This window comes from Rhinatrema bivittatum, chromosome 5 (assembly GCF_901001135.1).
Source record: "Rhinatrema bivittatum chromosome 5, aRhiBiv1.1, whole genome shotgun sequence".
Taxonomy (NCBI): domain Eukaryota; kingdom Metazoa; phylum Chordata; class Amphibia; order Gymnophiona; family Rhinatrematidae; genus Rhinatrema; species Rhinatrema bivittatum.
Window position 1 is genome coordinate 98,148,771 of NC_042619.1, and position 20,277 is coordinate 98,169,047.

The window sequence follows — 20,277 nt, forward strand, 5'->3', positions numbered from 1 at the left end:
GGTTAGCCACAGCTCCCTGGACGTTCACCAAGGTCATCGTGGTGGTGGCGGCAACACTAAGGAAGGAAGGAGTCCTCGTACATCCTTACCTAGACGATTGGCTGATCAGGGCGAAATCACCAGAGGAAATTCTCCAGGCAACCAGCAGAGTCATAGCGCTGCTGGAGAGCCTAGGATGGGTAGTCAACACAAACAAAAGTTCACTACAGCACTCACAGTCGTTGGAATACCTAGGAGTCCAATTCGACACCAAGGAAGACAAGATCAGCCTGACCCCCACAAGGAGATGGAAGCTGGGGAACCGGCTGCAAATATTAATGAACGAGTCTCGTCCCACAGCATGGGATTACCTGCAGGTCCTCGGGCTGATGGCATCCACCCTGGAAGTTGTGCCATGGGCGCGAGCCCACATGAGGCCACTACAGCGCTCACTCTTAACACTGTGGAATCCACGGTCCCAGAACTACACCGTACGTCTATCACTCGCGGGCAGAGTCCGGACCCAGTTACGGTGGTGGTTACAGACCAGCCACATGACTCGGGGATCAAAACTATCCTCCCCAACCTGGACTCTGCTCACCACAGATGCCAGTCTACGGGGATGGGGAGCACACTGCGAGGAATTAACTGCCCAAGGGCAGTGGAACGCAGAAGAGGCGGGATGGAACATCAATCACCTGGAAGCGCGGGCAGTCAGACAAGCCTGCTTACGGACTTCTGGACAAAGCTGTCAGAGTAATGTCGGACAACGCCACAACCGTGGCCTATATCAACCGACAGGAGGGAACCAGAAGCCAACAGGTTTCCCTAGAAATAGATCCTCTGATGGCATGGGCGGAAGCAAACCTCCAGGAGATCTCCGCTGTCCACATCGCGGCAGAAATACCTCAGCAGGGAAAGCCTGGACCCAGGAGAATGGAAGCTGTCATCCACAGCTTTCCAAATGATAGTGAAAAGATGGGGAACACCGGACATGGACCTTCTAGCAAACAGGTCCAACGCTCAAGTATCCAGATACTTCAGTTGCAGGCGGGAACCACAGGCTCAAGGGATCGATGCCTTGGTTCAGGCCTGGCCACCGGGGAACCTGCTATACGCCTTCCCGCCGTGGCCCCTATTAGGCGCAATCATTCACAAGATACAACTACACAGGGGTCTAGTTCTTCTGGTGGCCCCGGATTGGCCAAGAAGACCATGGTACGCAGACATGAGAAGACTGCTGGCAGGGAACCATCTGCCACTGCCTGCACACAGGGACTTGCTACAACAAGGTCCAATCTTCCACGAGGACCCAGCTCAATTCTCGCTTACAGTCTGGCCATTGAGAGGGCCCACCTGAGAGAGAGCGGATACTCGGGGGCTGTAATCAACACCCTCCTCCGAGCACGCACGTTCTCCACATCGTTAACCTACATAAGGATTTGGAGAGTATTTGAAGCCTGGTGCGAAGACCACGATGTCAAACCACGCGCATCTAATGTTTCCGTGATCCTAGAATTCCTACAGAACGGACTACAGAAGGGGCTGTCCCTCAACTCCATCAAGGTACAGGTGGCCGCATTGTTATGCTACGGCTCCAAGAGTGAGGGCAACAGCATAGCTTCTCACCCGGACGTGTCACGCTTCCTGAAGGGAGTCAAACACATTCACCCACCACTAAAGTGGCCAGTACCTCTGTGGAACCTCAAAGTCGTTCTGGATTTCCTAGCGGGAACCTCTTTCAGACCTCTCCAAGGACTCTCTCTCCGCATGCTAACCTTAAAGACAGCATTCTTACTGGCAGTTTGTTCAGCCCGCCGCATCTCGGAGCTACAAGCACTGTCCTGCCGTGAGCAGATTCACCCGAGATCCATCCAACTTCGCACGGTTCCCTTGTTCCTTCCTAAAGTGGTCTCACACTTCCATCTTAACCAGACCATTTCACTACCATCGGCAGATAATTTGAAGAATCCGGAAGAAGCCTGCAGTCTACGCCACCTCAACATCGGCAAACTTTTATCCAGATACCTGGAAATGTCGGAACCCGTACGAAAAACGGACCACCTTTTCGTCTTTCACAGCAGAAAGACAAGGGGAAGCAGCCTCGCGGGCAACAATAGCCCGCTGGATCAAGGAAGTTATCAAGGCGGCCTACGTAGAGGCAGGCAAGCCACCACTTCTACAAGTCAAGGCCCACTCGACCAGAGCCCAGGCGGTATCCTGGGCAGAAACTAGGATGCTATCACCCGCAGAGATCTGCAGGGCAGCGACATGGTCCTCCATCCATACCTTCTCCAGATTCTACCGTCTGGATGTTCAGGCTCGGGAGGACACAGCATTTGCAAGGGCAGTACTAAGTGGGTCACGGGCAGCCTCCCACCCGGTTCGGGAGTAGCTTTTATACATCCCATTGGTCCTGAGTCCATCTGCTACATGCTAGGAAATGGAGAAATTACTTACCTGATAATTTCGTTTTCCTTAGTGTAGACAGATGGACTCAGCATCCCACCCACAGCTGCCATCACGCAGGGATTGTCAAATGATCCAAGGGTAAGACACGTTTTTTCATTTACCTAGGACATCCACCCTACCGGGTGTCGATGCTTTCCGGTTGAGTATACTGGCGGTCTCCAGCTATAGTCAATCAACCAACCCAAGTTAATCAAGTTATAACGTTTAACCAAGTTATGAAGATATACAAGTTAATCAAGTTGTTAAAGTAATCAATCAGTCAGTCTCACATATATCCATAATGCTTTTCAAGGAGAATACTGAAGAGCTGCACTTCCTGCAGGGGTATATGTACTAGGGGCTGACGTCAGATTGAAATCTGATCTGTCTCCAACTGCTAACAGGAGTACACTATACCCATTGGTCCTGAGTCCATCTGTCTACACTAAGGAAAACGAAATTATCAGGCAAGTAATTTCTCCATTTCTGTACACCCTCCGACTTAATATCATGGTGATATTGTCGGGTGTCCCAAAAGTAAAAAATAATTAAATCTAAAAAAAATGTAAAATCAGCTCACGGGTTGAAAACCGGACGCTCAATTTTGCCGGCGTCCGGTTTCCGAACCCGTGGCTGTCAGCAGATCCGAGAACAGACAGTGGCAAAATTGAGCGTTGGTTGTCAAACCCGCTGACAGCCGCCGCTCCTGTCAAAAAGGAGGCGCTAGGGACGCGCTAGTGTCCCTAGCGCCTCCTTTTACCGCGGGCCTTAAGTAGCATATTTTTATTTACTGGATCTCGCGCACAGGCCGGTGTCCTGTGCACGCGCTGCTGCTCTCCCGCGTTTCTTTCTGTATCGGCCTGATTGTAGAAAGAAAGCACTGTTTAGGGTGAGATTGATCCACCATTTCTAGAATAAAAATTCAGTATCCTAATCAGTTGCACCTCAAAACCTACAGTGTGGTCCATAGTTGGGATTTGGTTGAACAGACAGCAGAATCTCCTGTATTACTCTCCCATTACAGACTAGCGACTAGCAGAAAGGAAACGAGTGCTATACAAATTGGCGTTTCAGTTTAGGGTTGCCAACCCTCCACGTTTGTCCTGATATCTCACTTGCCACAAGTGATTCTGGAACAAAACTTATGGAATTCTCAAATTCTCAAACCACATTTGAAAGAAAGATAGAAAGTACCAAATGATGCATCAGATTTATATTATCCACTTTATTACGTTCATATAATTCTAGAGGCTATAGTCCAGCCTAGTCCAGTGTAACATCCAAGGTTTAAGGAGAAAAACATTAGCAAAGACAATTACTGGAGGCCCGCTTTTTGCAAGGTAAATACAATAACATTTTTCTTTTCAGCCTAATGAACACAGTTTGGATGTATCAGGCATTTTGTAATGGTATACTATTTTCTTTTAGTTATTCTTTTTAAAGAACTGAATGGAATTCCATAACAAACACTGTTAAAAAATATATTAATCAAGTAACCCCCCCCCCCCCCCCCACCCTTTTAAAAATAAACTTTGCAATATTGCCAAAATGTTTTACCTACCTTCTGAGGGAAGAAAAAGTTTACAATACCATTTCTCTGTGTGTGTGACCCCCTTAAGACCTTTTGTGTTTGGCATCAATACCAGATTCTCAGGATATATCAGGGGCTGTGAGATGATTCTGCAGTGGTATTTTTTTTTTTAATCCACATATAGTTATAGGTGAGCACTTGTGTATGTGTGTATTTGTGTTCCAGAACATAAGCTCCATTAATTCTATGTAGAACTTCTTATTTAAGATAGCTTTGTTTGGGTAGTACCTTTGAACTTTATGTGCAGATGCATCCTGTGACGCACGCAGACATTTGGTGCCTGCTTTGCCTTTATAAATGAGTTGTGAGAATCCTAGTCTTTAAAGACATTTTGTCATGCATGAAACCTGCAGGGATAATTCCAACCAGAGCTGGCATCCCTACTTCTACTTACTGTGCATGTTTCTGAAACAGCTTCCCTTTCAATCCACCTGTGAACCTGCTGAAAATATCTGAATCTCACACACTGGCGATTGATATACAGGATAGTCATGAACATGTACAATGTGGTTCTAAAACTAATATGTAGGGTGAGTATTATTGCTTTGTAACTTTTTATTTCAATTGCCCGTTCATTCACAATCCATCCTGTTAGGAAAACAAAGCATGCATCATGAACAACAATAAAGAGCATAAAAAGGTTAGCATTCAAACTCTTCCATCCCTGTGTATTGTGGAAGGATTTTCAAAAGCCATTGGATAACTAATTTACCAGAATAAAAGAGTTCCACAATGTATTCACTTGTGGCGTTTAGAGGAGGCACTCTTGAGCCCATGTTTAGGTCATGGGATGAGAATAATGCATGCAGAATACTTTTTCAAATCTCCACATGTTATGTTGCATGAAAAATACCTGCAGAAAAAAGCAGGTGCATGGGTACTCTGTACCCAGTCCACTGCAATTTTCAAAGCGGAAGTGCATGCCTGCCTTCGCTTTGATTATTGGGGTAAACCCTATTAGTAAAGTACCTACAGACTTTGCACCAATGCACACAGTTTGAAGATTGTCCCTATTATACAGAGATGTGCAGAGGATCTACGGTGCATGGGGGCCAATGCGTGTGTTGTCTCCTCAGCAGGCCCCAAATCATTATCCGCCAGCGCATCACCACACTGCACCACCCCGTTGGGTCTCTTCAGTGGGGAAGCATGGGAATCCCACCAGCACATCACCACAGAGCACCACCATGCAGGGCCAGTGCTAACTTTTCTGCAGCCCCATGGAAACAATGCCTGGGCTGGACCTTCCTCATTCTGTGTTTTTGTTTTGGGGGGGGGGGGGGGGTTTCCTTTTAACATTTAATTTGTATTCTTTCACTAATCAGGACCAGTGCAAGGGTATTAAGCACCCAAAGTGAATCTTGTAGCTTTGTTCCTAGCCTTTCCCTACCACAGCCCTCTCCACACGTAATTTCAAATTATGCCACGAAGATCATGAAAGGTCTTGAACGAGTAGATGTGATTCGGTTATTTATTCCATGAAGTTATCAAGTAGCACATTTAAGACTAATTGGAGAAAATTCTTTTTCACTCAATGTACAATAAAGCTCTGGAATTTATTGCCAGAGGATGTGGTTAGTGCAGTTAGTGTAGCTGGGTTCAAAAAAGGTTTGGATAAGTTCTTGGAGGCGAAGTCCATTAACGGCTATTAATCAAGTTTATTTAGGGATAGCCACTGCTATTAATTGCATCGGTAGCATGGGATCTTCTTAGTGTTTAGGTAATTGCCAGGTTCTTGTGGCATGGTTTGGTCTCTGTTGGAAACAGGATGCTGGACTTGATGGACCCTTGGTCTGACCCAGCATGGTAATTTCTTATGTTCATTTATAATAAAAGATTTTACATGAAAAAAACCCAAAGTACAGTCTCGAAGTAAAAATATCACATGTTTACATGCACAGCTGTGGGGTCAACCAGAAAATCCTGCATAAAAGCAAAAAGACCCTTATAACACACATAGTATTAGGACCATTGTAACATAGGTTAGGTGTGGCCTTAGTCCTTAGTAATTACAATATAATAAACCTTGCATTCCAAAGCAGCATTAACTGCTAGCACTCAGTTACAACCCTATGAAAAGGTGACCCTGAAAACATTACCTCAGGCCTTAAAACACTAATATACCTCCTATTAAGGAAACTGAACAAACCAAGCTTCTATAGATCCCTACAATGACACATTAGGAGAGTACTTAACCTCAATCATGCATGCAGAACCCAGACAGACCCTCACCAAGTACAAAATAAAATGATCAAAGAGTAGTAATACTTTATGAAATAGCTGTTTTTGTTGAGTGAAATAAGTTGTTCTTTATGAGAAGGGCATTTGCCAAAACAGTTAAAATCAGCAGTGGTTAAGATTACTTCTGCCCATACAATGTCAATAACTATTGACCAATCTCTAACCTGCCTTTTCCAGCTAAACTTATAGAAAACGTTGTGTTGAAACAATTACAGGATTTTATGGATGTCCCTCATGTGTTGGATGATCATCAGTATGGTTTCAATGTTTAATCATAACACTGAGACATTGCTGCTATCACTCTTTGATATTTTTAGGCAGGGTTTTGATTGTGGTACTGGATTTGTTTTTCTTGTCCATTTAGATTTAACAGCAGCCTTTGACACTATTGACCATTCTATACTACTTAAGTGTTATTTGCAATATTGGGATAAGTACCGGTAATACAGTTTTGAATTGGTTCTCTTCCTTTTTGAAAGATCAAATTCAATCAGTTTTCATCTCAGGAGAAAAATCTGGTGAGTTACAATTGAGTACAGGGGTACCTCAGGGTTCTGCCCTTTTGCCTTTGTTGTTTAATGTCTATGTTGTTACAATATGTTATATTTTGTCTTGATTGGATGTAGGATAGTGCCTCTTTGCTGATCTTCAATTTTTTGTTCCCTCAAGAAGGTTACTGATTTGATTACTCTCAAGGAATGGTTGACGAATAATAAATTGCTTTTAAATATGTTGGACAGAAATATTATATTTATCAAGATTTCCCGACCCAGATATTCCCAAATCATTGACTATAGATGGAATAAGGATACCAGTAGTGACAGGCAAGAAATCTTGGAATTGTTACAGATTCCACCTTGTTCTTAAAGCCACATATATTAAAGGTAATGAAAGGGGCCCACTTCAAATTACAAATGTTGAGAAGATTGTGACCTTTTTTAAGTGAGTCCCTAAATGCTTACAAAATACAGCCACAAGGATAATGGCCGGGATTCCAATTTGTGAATATATATCATCTATATTGATGAAATTACACTGGCTTCCCATTAAATGAAGGATATCTTTTAAGATCTTAATGCTAGTTTTTAAGAGGTTGAATGGTTTAGTTCCCCCTAGTATCAATGCTGCCTTAAAGCTTTATTGTCCAGTAAGATCCCTGAGATCTTTGAGCCAGAATATTTGGAATGTCCTGTCATTTAAATCATCCATCTCGATGAAACTTTTAAGTACAGGGTACCAAACTATGGAGTGCACTACCTTGGGAATTAAAGAAGAATCTTCTCTTTTGAAATTTAGGAAACTGTTAAAGACCTTTTTGTTTTCCCAGGCCTTTTCTAAATAGTGCATGATTGAATAGAAAAACCAGTCTTCATCAAAATTGCACTTCTGGTAGAGAAGCCATATAACTTAAGAATATTTTTGCAAAAGTCAAGATGGTAAGACAGATATGTTTGGATAATGGCACTAAGTAAGACAAAGCATTTTGTTGACATGCTAGCTGTATTGATTAGTTTGTGCAACTTTGTTTTATGTATAATGGATTTTATGAATGTTTTTATTGTTAACTGCTTAGAAATTGATTTGTAGTATATGTTTGTATTTATTTAAAACGTGCAGATAAAAACTGAATTGTCAACCCTAACAGGCCAGACTATGGATGCAGTGCAACAATGGAAAAGTAGAAACATTACAATTCCTTATAAAACATCAAAATCAGGAAATATAAATCAATAGAAGTAAAACCATACTCATAAAAAGAATATTTCAAAACAGCCACATCCACCACCCAATACTTAAAACCTTAAAGAAAAAGAGAAAACCCCTGCTGTCCATACCTGGGATCTTTTGATTTCCAGATTGTTGTGGATTAGCAGGGAAGCAGAGAGCAATTGTTGCTCACAGTCTTTCTCCTCTCTCTCATATATTCACACATGCTGAATCACAGAACATGCTCTCAGATACATACACAAGCAAACAGAGAGAGAGATAGACAGACATGCTCTCACAAACACACAGATGCTCTCACACATATATTCACGGACATACTTTCACACAGCGATAGATATGCTTTCACATATTCCCAAACAGATATGCTCATATAAACAGACATGCTCTCTCAGACACAGAGACACTCACATATAGCTATATCTATACACAGACACACATATAGAGCCATGCTCTCTCTCTCTCATATATATACACTCACCTAGATATGCTTAGTTCCTCCCCTCTCCCCATCAGAAGCAGAAGTCCGGGGGGACGACAAGATGGCTCCCTGAACGGATGCTTGTTTGAAAGCTCCAGCTCTCTCGTTGCTTTTTTTTTTTTTGTCTATTTACTTACTGTGATGCCTCATAAGAGAAAGGGGAGAGTGAGGGCCTTCCCAGCTGAACCCCCAGCCCCCTGCTGGACAGCAGATAATATCTCAATATGCGTCCCCCATACTGGAGATGAGGACTTCGAGCCCTGCTGGCGGGATGGAGCCCCAACGCCGCCTGGGGAGATAACTCTTAGTCCTCTGGAGCCATGGATGCAGCTGGAAACTTTTCCTCCCAACAGCAAAGAACAGCCAAAGGTGCAGGGGAGTGAATCCGCTGAGTAAGAACATGCCATACTGGGTCAGACTAAGGGTCCATCAAGCCCAGCATCCTGTTTCCAACAGTGGCCAATCCAGGCCATAAGAACCTGGCAAGTACCCAAACACTGAGTCAATTCCATGTTACCGTTGCTAGTAATAGCGGTGGTTATTATCTAAGTCAACTTAATAGCAGGTAATGGACTTCTCCTCCAAGAACGTATCCAATCCTTTTTTTAACGTTGCTGTGGATTGGGAGAGGCCCCTGGAAACCTCAGCTCCCTTGGAAGAGTTTGGAGTGGGTGCAGTGAGTGGAGAGGTCGGGCTACACCAGGGAACATTGAGAGCGGATAGAATGGAGGTAAACAGAGGCCTGGTTTTGAAACCCAAAAAAAAAAAAAAAAGAGACTTTTATTACACTGGAGTCCATTTGGGACTTGATAGCAAGGCTTGTGGTTGGGCACAATGAACAGTCTCAGTGTATGGAGGATACCAACAAGAGAATAGATGCCTTGGAAATGGATTATGAAAAAAGCAAGAAGAACAAAACACAGCCCTGGCTGAGGAAAAAAAAAAAGTTTAAAGGTGGTAACTGACTAATATTATAAAAGCACGAGAACAAACATCAGTCTGGTGTAGATTAGAGATGGTAGAGAACTACCTGAGACAATTAAATTTAAGACTTTTGAGTTTCCCACGGGTGGTTGGAGAGATACTGCTGATAACTTTTTAGAGATATTTAAAAGAAATTCTGAAGATCCCAGAGGAGCAAATACCAGCGGTTAAGAAAATTGTTTCTCCAACAAAGGCAGCAACAGATACAGATATCCCCAACAGGGGACGTGGGGAACTTTAATAATTTGTCTGATTACCTAGAAAGTTCAGGGTTTGAAGTTATAGAAAGAACTGTTTTTTTGTGTCTTTCTTTTCTGAATATGACAGGAGGCTTGTTATGAAGAATTACTTTAAAAATATTAATATTCCTTGTCTGGGAGGTGCAATCCGAATGTTCCCTGATTTGTCCAGAGCGACACAACTGCATAGAAAAAAAGTTCCTTGAGATGCGCCCAGAGGCAGTGGCTAAGGGTGCAAATTTTATGTTGCGTTACCCCGCAAAATGTGTCATAAAATACTCTAGTAATACCTTTTATATTCTATAATCCAGAACAATTTAGTCTGTTTTTGAGCACGAGAGAACAATCTCCTACCAGTTAAATCCGTGCATGGCGAAAACAATATGGTTTTCAGGGTAGCATAAATAGAGAAATGTTTTCTTTTTTCCTGGTATAACTCCCTCTATGTATTACCTATTCCCCCCGACCCCTACCCCTTTGAGTTACCGCTTATAAAGAGGGAATGAGATTACTGAATTGTTTAAAGGGAATGATTGTTTAATATATTTCTTATATGTAATTCCCATGTTTCTGTGCAAAGATATCTTTGTTTTTGTAATATATAAAATTGATTAAAAAAAAAAAAAAAAAAAGCAGAAGTCCAGTGGGCAGCGTCAGCTTCTTGAGGTCTTGGCGGGCTGATGCCAGTGCATTTCCTGCATCTCCAGGGGTAGAGAGAAGAAGGGGTGGCACGAGAAGGATGTGCTGTTCTTTGCTCTGGCTGTGACTGCTTGGCCTCTCCTTCCTGCACGTGCAGCCCCACTACTTTCTCTTGCAGGCTGCGTGGGCAGGAAGCAGAGGCCATGCTGTCATCGCCCTAGACCTGTGGCACTCGGCTGCAAGCTGCCGCCTCTTGGGCCACTGGGCAGAATGGGCTGCCTCTTCTGCCATCGGGCGGCATGGGCTCTTCCAGTGGCCACAAGCCACCTCCTCTTCTGCCGCCAGGAGCAATGGACTCCCTCAGTGCCTGCAGCCCTCCTCTTCTGCTACTAGGCAGAATAGGCCCACAGCTGCTGGCAGAGCTCCCTCTTCTGCTGCTCAGCAGCATGGGTTCCCTGGTGGCAGTGGGCCTCTTGCTGCTGGGCGGAATGGGCTCTGCAGGTGGCTATGGCCCATTTTCTTGCTTGGGCCATAGCCACCTGCAGAGCCTCCTGCTCTTGGGCACTCTATATAGCCTGGGGCCCTTGGCTCACCCCCTTCGCTATGCCACTGCCATTATGTCCATTTTCACTTTGTATAGTGGTCTGGGCCTCCATGTTCCTATCAGCTCTTTCTTGTGGATCCATAACAAATCTCCTAAAAAAAAAATACTGATGAAAATCATCCTAATCATGACAAAAACCCACAATCTAGAGACGATCTGGAATGTAGGGGGCCTCAACTGCTCAAGTTGGCTATAGAATGAGCTACAAAAAAATCCTGGTCTTCAAAAAAGCCCCATCACTTCAAAATGATCAACTCTCCCCTTCACCTCAGCACTCCGATTTTCTATCACAATTGGCATTGTTCTCTCAAATCATTCCAGTTGGAAGAGGGGAATGTGTCCTTTTTCATAATGACATTGTAGCTAATACTAAACCTTTAACTTCTTCACCTCTACTTCTTATGCAGCTGTAAAGTGCCCTAGGTTTGCCATTGAAGCGGTATATCACTTCCAGCAATTTCATTTATAGTATTACTAGTGGTGGCCCGCCACGTGTTGCAGTAGCAGAGTCAGGTTCTTCCCCCCCCCCCCCCCCCCCCTTTGCTCATATACCTCAGTCACACTCGTCCTCCCCCTTGGTCACTCACCCCTCACACTCATTTCTCCCCTCTGTGTCTCTCCCCTGACACTGCCCCCTTCATTCTCCCTCCCCTCACTGTCCCCTCTCCCCGCCTACTCCCTACCCTTTCGTCAGTGACAGCACACCCTCTCTGAATCTCCTTCCCTGACTCTAATCCCCTCCCGCTCGCAATGCCCTCCCAGCTGATCCCCCCCCCCCCCCCCCCCCGTCCCTCTCCCTCTTGTGCGGTTCTGTGCGGCCTGCTCCCGAAGACGTGAGGTCAGCGAGGATCCCTCCCTGTCATGCACGTGAGCCGTACCAGATCGCCACAGCAGCTCCTCCCAGGTGTCGAAGTTCGGCCAGCCGACACCACCACGCCCGATATTGCCGCCAGTCCGCCGCTGCTGCTCCTCCCAGCGCCATGTTGCTCCCGCTGTGCCCGACGTGCATCGCTGCTGCTCCTCCCAGCGCCATGTTGATCCCGCTGTGGCCGACGTGCGCTCCCGCCCGCGCATGCGCAGTATAGCAGCTTCATTTCCCAAGGTAGATAGCGTGTGTTGCATGTCTGTCCAACAGATGTCGCTGTTTTCCCCACACACATGTAAAAACATGTTTTTATCTGTAACCATGTGACAGCTATGTAATCTAGATAGAGAAGAACCTTGCCGAAAGTGAAAGCAAGGTTGTGTCCAAATTTGAAAGCAATTGGTGCAGTAGTTTCTGAGATTATCGATTATGTCCAAACTATTTTTTTATTTATATAGATGGCAATTGTTAATAATCTAATCGGTGATAGAAATACATATGGTCAAATTAACCTTCATCTCCTCCATTACATCTGGGAACAGTTATCTACTCTATTAAGTTTCTGTGTCATTACGTAAAACCTCCTTAAATATTTATATTGCATGCGCACCAGATTTAATGAAACAGATCTTAGGGCTTTATACACCAATTTTATCAAAAAATGTACTGCCAGAGATTGAACAAACAATCTTTTACATTCAGTGGCAGTTTTCTAAGGAAAAAAAGTACCCTATCAGAGCCAGCAGCAGCCTTCACTTTTCATTCCGGCCCCAATAGGAAAAGGAAGGAATTTTCAGGAGTTCAAAAATGTCCCAGGCTGGCAACCTAGCATGATGTGGCAAAAAAAAGCAGCCCTTTTCCCATTTATTAATGTAATTCAGTCTTTTGTATACACTGGTGAAACAAATCAGAACTAAAAACCACAATCAACCTTAGCAGGCAGATAACACATCACCGAGAAGAGCAAGGTGACATTCCAGTGGGGGAATTTTTTTTCAGGCCATATCGCTGCACCAATGACATCACGATCATGAGGCAAAGCTATCCAGAACTGTAGCACATTTGAAATTAAAATGATCAAACCTTACAAAACAAGCACAAAAGGAATTAAAGAGAAGAATACGGATTTTCACACATTACTGGACATGGGCCCTATATACTAAGCTGCACTATTTTTAACTTGTGCATTAAACATGTTTAATAAACTGATTACCACAGTATATACCAATGTGCAGTAAATTTACTGCAAGCATTTTGCTGGGATAAATTCACTGCCTCTTTTGGAAGTGTAGTAAACAAATCAGCATAATATCAATCAATTATGGCAGCTTTGGAAGGCAGGTAATAACCTGGATCTCCTTCCCCCCTTAACATGGATGGTGCTTCCATTAAGCAAACTAGGCAGTCGCCTAGCATGCCAAAATGTTGGGGGTGGCAAAATCCTACCACCATGAAACCCAGAAGAGGAAAGCCAATACTGCCAAAGAATGGAGTACTCTGCTGAAATTCCTGCTACTAGGTAAGTTTGGGGTGCATGACTGAAGGCTTGGCTACTGGCACCAAATACTCTTGCACTGGCCCTACCCCTTAAGCTTAGCTATCTCCCACCCTTGATTTCTTCCACCTATGTTAAGACCTCTATTCCTGATAGAAACTGCAATCATTCCTTCCTCATCAAGGATCCTCTTCTGATCCAAGGTGTCCTAATCTCCCAAAGCTGACCAGCAGGAGGAAAACTCCCTATTGGTCTCTTGCCATCTTCTGTTCCTCATAACATTTGAATGACTTTGTTGTTTTAACAGTGGATAGTAATAAAACCCAAAAGAGCTACAGTTGGGCAATAGATAAATAATTACCAAGCAATACGAAGTCCAAACTATAACATATATTTAATTGTTGGTAAAGACCATCATATATGTGCACAAGTAACATGACTAGGTGCAATAGAGTCTCATCTGCTATAATCATCTGTCCACTTTGATCAGTTTTATGTAGAATTGCATAAATTATTTACCCAGTGTACATCAAATTTCAATAATTATTTACCAAAATTGCACTTGGCAGTCTTCACACTTAAAATATATAAAGTATCACACACATCTGCTTGACTGTTTATAATAGTCCCAAATTCTGGCTCCCCTGTGGCAGGAGAATTGTAAGGGTCTTGTGTTCTCTGAATAATGCTGCTTTTTGGCAATTTATCAAATCTAAAATGGAGAACAAACGTGCTTAATACTGACTTCCTGGAAGCAGGTCATTTAAACTATCCAACAGTTATTCAATTCGTGTGTGAACATGATAGGCATATGAATCTGTCAATTAAAACTATCCAGTTTGTTCACTGGATTGACTAACATGCAGTATAGGACCAAAAATTGGATAACTGTGCATACTAGTACAAATTTCACAGAATTATTCTGTAGGCAGGTTGGGGGGGTGCAGGGATCTGTCTGCTGCAAGACACTGCCAGCTGCCCTCCCACCTTCCTTGCGATCCTAAGCCATAGAAAAGACAATGTGTATTCTCCTCAGATAGACTTTTGGTATTTGGTAGATTTGGTAGGACATAGCATTTAGCAAACAACAATTCCTATGTTTAACATCCTGGCTCCTAAGCACCAGTTTTCCCTAAAGAAAGTTCTATATTATGGATGGTGAAAAAAAGCATGCCATAAACCTTAACCTGCTTAAGATACTAATACTTATAACTAACTTACTTACCCCTGATTCTAACTTTCAGGCAATTCCTCTGTTCACTTCTGAAGCAGGTTCAGTTGGAGTGCTAGAGAGCATGGGCAGGGGAGAGGCTTGCTTCCTGGCTTGGTGTGGGCTGAGCTGTCTGGGCTGGTTCTCACCCTTTGGGATAGCATGGAGATCTGATCGGCCTCGGCCATTCTTTTGCTTCCGGGGACACCTCACCATAGGTTTTCACTCAGGTTTTTCTTCCTGGGTTTACATTCAAGATTTGGGCCTCCTCTTCCTCTGGGGCTCCATGGCTTGCCTCCCTGCTCCCTTTTGGCTTCATGGTCACTCTGCCAGGAGATTTTTTTTTCCTTTCTTTTTCTTTTTTGACCCCCCCCTCTTCTCCTCCTTGTCCCATCTTATACTTCCCAGCTGATAAATATGCATAAGCTCATGCATAATCTTGTGATGGGTGGAGGGTCTCTTGCCACATTGCAGGTCTTTTTTCCCCTCCCCATTACTTCAGGAGGGATCCTTCCCCATTGCAGGTCCTTTCCCCCCTCCCTTTTCTTTGGGGGAGCTGCCACGTTCGCATGCCAAGCTGTGGGTCAGCGTGTCAGCATTGTCTCATGCTTCTCCCCTTTTGCAAAGTTGGGGTCTCTGCTGGCTTGCTTGAATGTCTCTGACACTTGCTTAGGATCTTAAGTCGTATTATCTCTTCTGTCTGGTTTCTTTATTTGCACAGGAGCTGACAAACAGGCGCATCTGATAAGGCATCCTTCACTGCAATAGAACAAGGCCTCTCATTTCCACTGATGCAATGCAGTTTAAAGTTCACCTGGGTAAAATTCCTTCTCTTGCTGTAGCACGGTCTGGGCCTGTCAGAACTTAACTTGTACATGGCTATTATAATTCATAATTGGTGCATCCTTGGTAAACAGGAGCTATCCCGCTACAGTTCTCCACTCTACTGGGTCATTCAAAACAAATGGAACAACTGTATTTAGTGTGTATCCATTGGTTAGTATCCAATACTGCTTATGGATGTTCAAATGAGCTACATGATCACCACCTCTAGGTGACAGACAAACACATTCAATCACAGTGTAATGTAAGTCAGAAATTGTGTTCTTTGTCCAGGTCCTATGGAACAAGTGGAGCTTGTAAAGTCCTAGTGGAGAGACAGCTCTATTGTTCCACTAACTGAACTTTAATTCAGCATTGTTATGACATACATATGCAAAATTGCACATTCTGTCTTGGACAATACCCCCTTTTGTGACTATCATTACTAGTGGTGGGAGGAGGGATCAAAAGGGAGAGTAGAAATGATCTTAATTGTGATTGGGAGAGGAGAAATTAGAATGGGGGGATTGTTGTGGGTGTGATGGGGTGGAGGCAGGGGTAAGAAGGAGGATTGGGAGAGGTAATGCTTGGGATCATCATCAGAGGTGGGATCTGGCAGAAGAAGGATTGGAGAGAGAGGCCCCTGTGCAGTCATCTGCAAAGCATAGCCACAGTAGAATGGCTGTACTCATTAATGTGATCATATTTTGTACATCCCATATAAAAATGCATTTTAATGTCTGTGAAAACTGACAAGTGCCTGCAGCTACCATGTTGATTTTAATACTTGTTAATTAATTAACCTTATAGTCCTCCTATATTTTTCTCATTTTTCTATAACCACATTATTCCCCCAACCTCCCCCTTTCGCCTCCCACCACCACCCAATACTGTTATCCTTATACCTTACAATGCTTTACAGCAGGGCTTCCCAAACCTGTCCTGGGGACCCCACTGCCAGCCAGGTTTTAAGGATATCCACAATGAGTATGCATGGGATACATTTGCATACATGGAGACTCATGCATATTCATTGTGGATATCCTGAAAACCTGGCTGAGGGGTCCCCAGGACAGGGTTAGGAAGCCCTGCTTTACAGCTTTAAAAACAGTCCCTACTGCATCACCATTCTAAGGCAACCTGTAATTTACTGGTAGATTTGGGCAACTTTCAGCTTAGCTTATTTTGTCCTGACCTAATGAAGAAAGCTTAGCTCTCAACAGCAAGCAACAATTATATTAAATTAGTCCAATCAAAGATACCTGCTCCATGGTTGCTGACCTTTATTTTTAATTAATATAGTCTGGGTATCCCAGTCAGAAGTATCTGACATGATCTATTAAATATGCAGTAAAATACCCCTTCATTGACTGACTTTTGAATAATTGCATTCAAACTTACTTAAAGATTATGTAAAATATTTATCATCATTCATGGAGGGCAAAATACTGTACATATAAACAGTGAAACCAGTGACTGAAGTAACAGGAAAAAAAAATCCTGAAATGATGAGAAAAATAAAGTAATGCAACTCCAACTGCACCATTTCATATACCACATTTTTCTAACATATAATTGAATTTTTATTGGGGTAAGTAATGTAAATACAAAATTATATTTCGTTTGTTATAGGTGGATGGAAAGCAATGTCAAGCAATTTCTTGCAGTCACCAAATATTGTTCCTTCAGAATTAAAATGTGGTAACCTGATGTGCATTACAAATAAAGAAAACAGGAGTATAATAAAAAGGATTGGGTTACTATTATAAAACCATTTTCGTTTTTAATACAACATTAAAATCAGAGTTGGCTGGTTTAAGAGAAAAAAAATTTGTTTCCGCCCGGTTTCGAACCGGGGACCTTTCGCGTGTTAGGCGAACGTGATAACCACTACACTACGGAAACCCTTATGCCACTGATATTAAAGCAGGGCTAGTTATAAGCAGTGAATTTAGTACCACCCATTTTGGTATTTGGTTTCTAATTGACGGGAATCGATTCAGTAGGTTATATATGTTTATAATTACAGCAAACATGCAGGCACAACTTACAGGACTTATCTTTCGGTGTTAAAACACTCTAGAAGTAGTTCCATTCCACGTCTGCCAAACAGCCTTTTCTCTATTTCATTGGAAAATGCAAGCACATACAATTTCAGAGACAATTTTAATTTAAAACAGATTAAAGGACATAAATAAACAAAAGTCACCACGAAAAGACAAACAAAGAAGTGCTTTGAATATATAAAAATATAGAAAAATTATCTGAAATAAGAGAATGAAAAATTATATGCGTCCCTGGGTGGGCTCGAACCACCAACCTTTCGGTTAACAGCCGAACGCGCTAACCGATTGCGCCACAGAGACTACTATGTATTCCGGGGTCACAGGAGATGTACTGAAACTTTCCAATATATTATATATTATGGCTGTAATAAGGGCTATGTGACCTCAAGGCATGCAGGGCACGCCGTCTCTAGCTGCAACGGGTCTCATTATGAGAGAGGGACCCTCTCGGCTGCTACACTGAACTTTGAAAGCACTTTCAGGAGGGACACCAATCCCAATCCCACCTATCTCAAAAGCACCAAAAAAAATTTAAATATGCAGCAGCATTGAGGCTGAGCCAAGTTGCACTAGTGGTTGAATCATTTTTCCATGGATAAGCAGGCCTGAATTAGCCATGCTGTCTGGCTGATGTCACCCAATGGTGCACCACAAGAAATGCTCTCTCAGTAAATCAGAGCTTTGCTCTACTGCACATGTGCAGTGGTTCCCGTACAAACAGTAGGTAAGTCTTTTTTTCCGCACTTCGCACAGACGTGCAAAAGCCTCTCTCAAACCTTTCTCCTTAGATTTCTTTTTTGTCGCAAGCGATCACCAACAGCATTTTTCAGTACTACTTGCCATGTCAAAGAAGTCGGCTTTAAGTACTGTCGATGATCATCAAAAATCTGTTTTCATCTATATATCTTCAAGTGCCACTACCTACTTTTCCTCACCCGGACCCGGCACCTGCACATCACCCTATGCCGGGGAGGCCCCCACCACTCACTCAAGCCACAGAGTCCATGTAATTCTAAGACTCTGAAACCTACGGAAGAGCTGGCATCTCCATGGCGAGTGAATCCAATTCCTCCAGACTCTCCCGCTTCAGCAGGGCCGGTGGAAGCAATAGGTGAATTAGGCCTGGGCCTAGGGCGCCAACCATTAGGGGGTGCAAGCTGTGGCGGCAAAGAGGAGTGGGGATTCCAATCTCCACTCCTCCTTGCTGCCACTCGTAAGATTTAGGAGCTGGGGCTGTGACTGGGGTTGGGGGGGGGGGGGTGTTGGCGCAATCAGTGGTGTAGGACCAGGGGGGCGTCGACGTGACTGGGGGGGGGGGGGGGTGCAAGGCAGAAGGTGCCTAAGGCACCTAATCCCCTTGCATCAGCCCTGTGCTTCAGAATTCCAAGGGAACGGGTCCTGGTCGCCCTCACCTATCAGTTCCACAGGTATATCTTTGGATCCTCTGGAGGAACTTCCAGAGCTGTCTTCCCCATCCCGGAGGCCATCTTGTACTCCAGATTTGTGAAGATAGAATTTAGGAAGATGCCTGATCCTCGCGCAGAAGTGTTCAGAATTTTAAGAATACTCATGTGCCTGTGGATCCTTCCGCTTTATCTTTCCATACAATTCTGGACAATCTCTTACTAAAGTCTTGGGAAGCTCCATCTTCAATTTTGCCAGTATCCAGGAAATTGGATTTGAAGTTCTGTCTTCAGAAGAGACATGCCTGCAGGCTTTAAATCCAAGCTGCAGGCTCCATCTTGTCCCTAATCCCTCGGCTGCATCTCGAGCCCTGCGTGCCCGGCACCCACCCACCTTGGTAAAGGGCCTCCTGGACCTCGCACCGTCCGACTCCGACCGCAGTCCACCACCGGGATCCACCTCCTCCCTCCTGGAAGGACTGCCTCCCAGCTGACGACATAAGAGATTTCCCTGCAGGCTTTAAATCCATGTTGCAGGCACCACTTGCCTGGCGTCGTGTGCCGAAGGAGCGCGACAAAGGAGGCTGCCCCTTGTCGCACCCTTATCGCCGACCCTGTTGCCGCTCCGACCTTGCTCAACCTCCCTAATCAAATCCCTCCTTATCTTCCCTTACCCATGTAGTCAACACCATGCGACCACACCCTACCAACAACCTTATTTCCTCACCCCTCTCCCCCCCCACATGACACTCTTCTGTTCCCTGCCTCCCACCACACCGTACTATCTCACCACACGTCACTGCAACCTCACACTACCTTGCTGCGTACTCCCATCTAACTCCTCTTGCAGGCAATATGCTAGCCTCTACACCCTCTACAACCATTACAAATGCTACAAAATGCAGCTGTCCGCATACTCACCGACACATACCGCCATGATCACATCACTCCCATGCTTCAGTCTCTTCACTGGCTACCCATCTCATCCAGGATCATATACAAATCCATTACGCTAATACACAAGGCCATCCATAACCGAAACATGCAATGGTTCTCTGAACACCTGTATTTCAAAAAAAACAAACCGACCAACCAGATCCCAACATCAGGCCAGACTGCCGACCCCATCTCCTAAACTTACCAAACATGCAGCTACAAAAGAATGCTCGCTCATCATAGCCGGAACCACAATATGGAACAGTATGCCCTCTGAACTGCGCCAGGAACCTTGCCACAGAAAATTTAAACAAAACCTAAAATCCTGGCTGTTCAAAAAAGCCTACCCTTGACCGACTGAGACACATTCAAGCCGCATCCGTCGCTGTTCAACCTCCCTCCTGATTCCCTCCCCCTTTACCCCTCTCTTCCCCTAGAAAAGCTCCCTACTGGATATTTCTTTATGTAGATTAATTTATTGGTTATCCTTTTTACTATTATGTTTATGATATTTATTTTTCAAGTTAACTGGTAAACATGCTATGT

At 44.0% G+C, this 20,277-nt stretch overlaps 2 non-coding genes across 2 annotated transcripts; both read right to left on the minus strand.

Annotated features, from left to right (window-relative positions):
* Positions 1 to 17,158: 17,158 nt before the first annotated feature.
* TRNAV-AAC lies at positions 17,159 to 17,231 on the minus strand. The gene has a single exon. It is a non-coding gene; the product is annotated as a tRNA-Val (tRNA).
* Positions 17,232 to 17,618: 387 nt separating this feature from the next.
* Positions 17,619 to 17,692, minus strand: TRNAN-GUU. The gene has a single exon. It is a non-coding gene; the product is annotated as a tRNA-Asn (tRNA).
* Between the last annotated feature and the right edge of the window lie 2,585 nt (positions 17,693 to 20,277).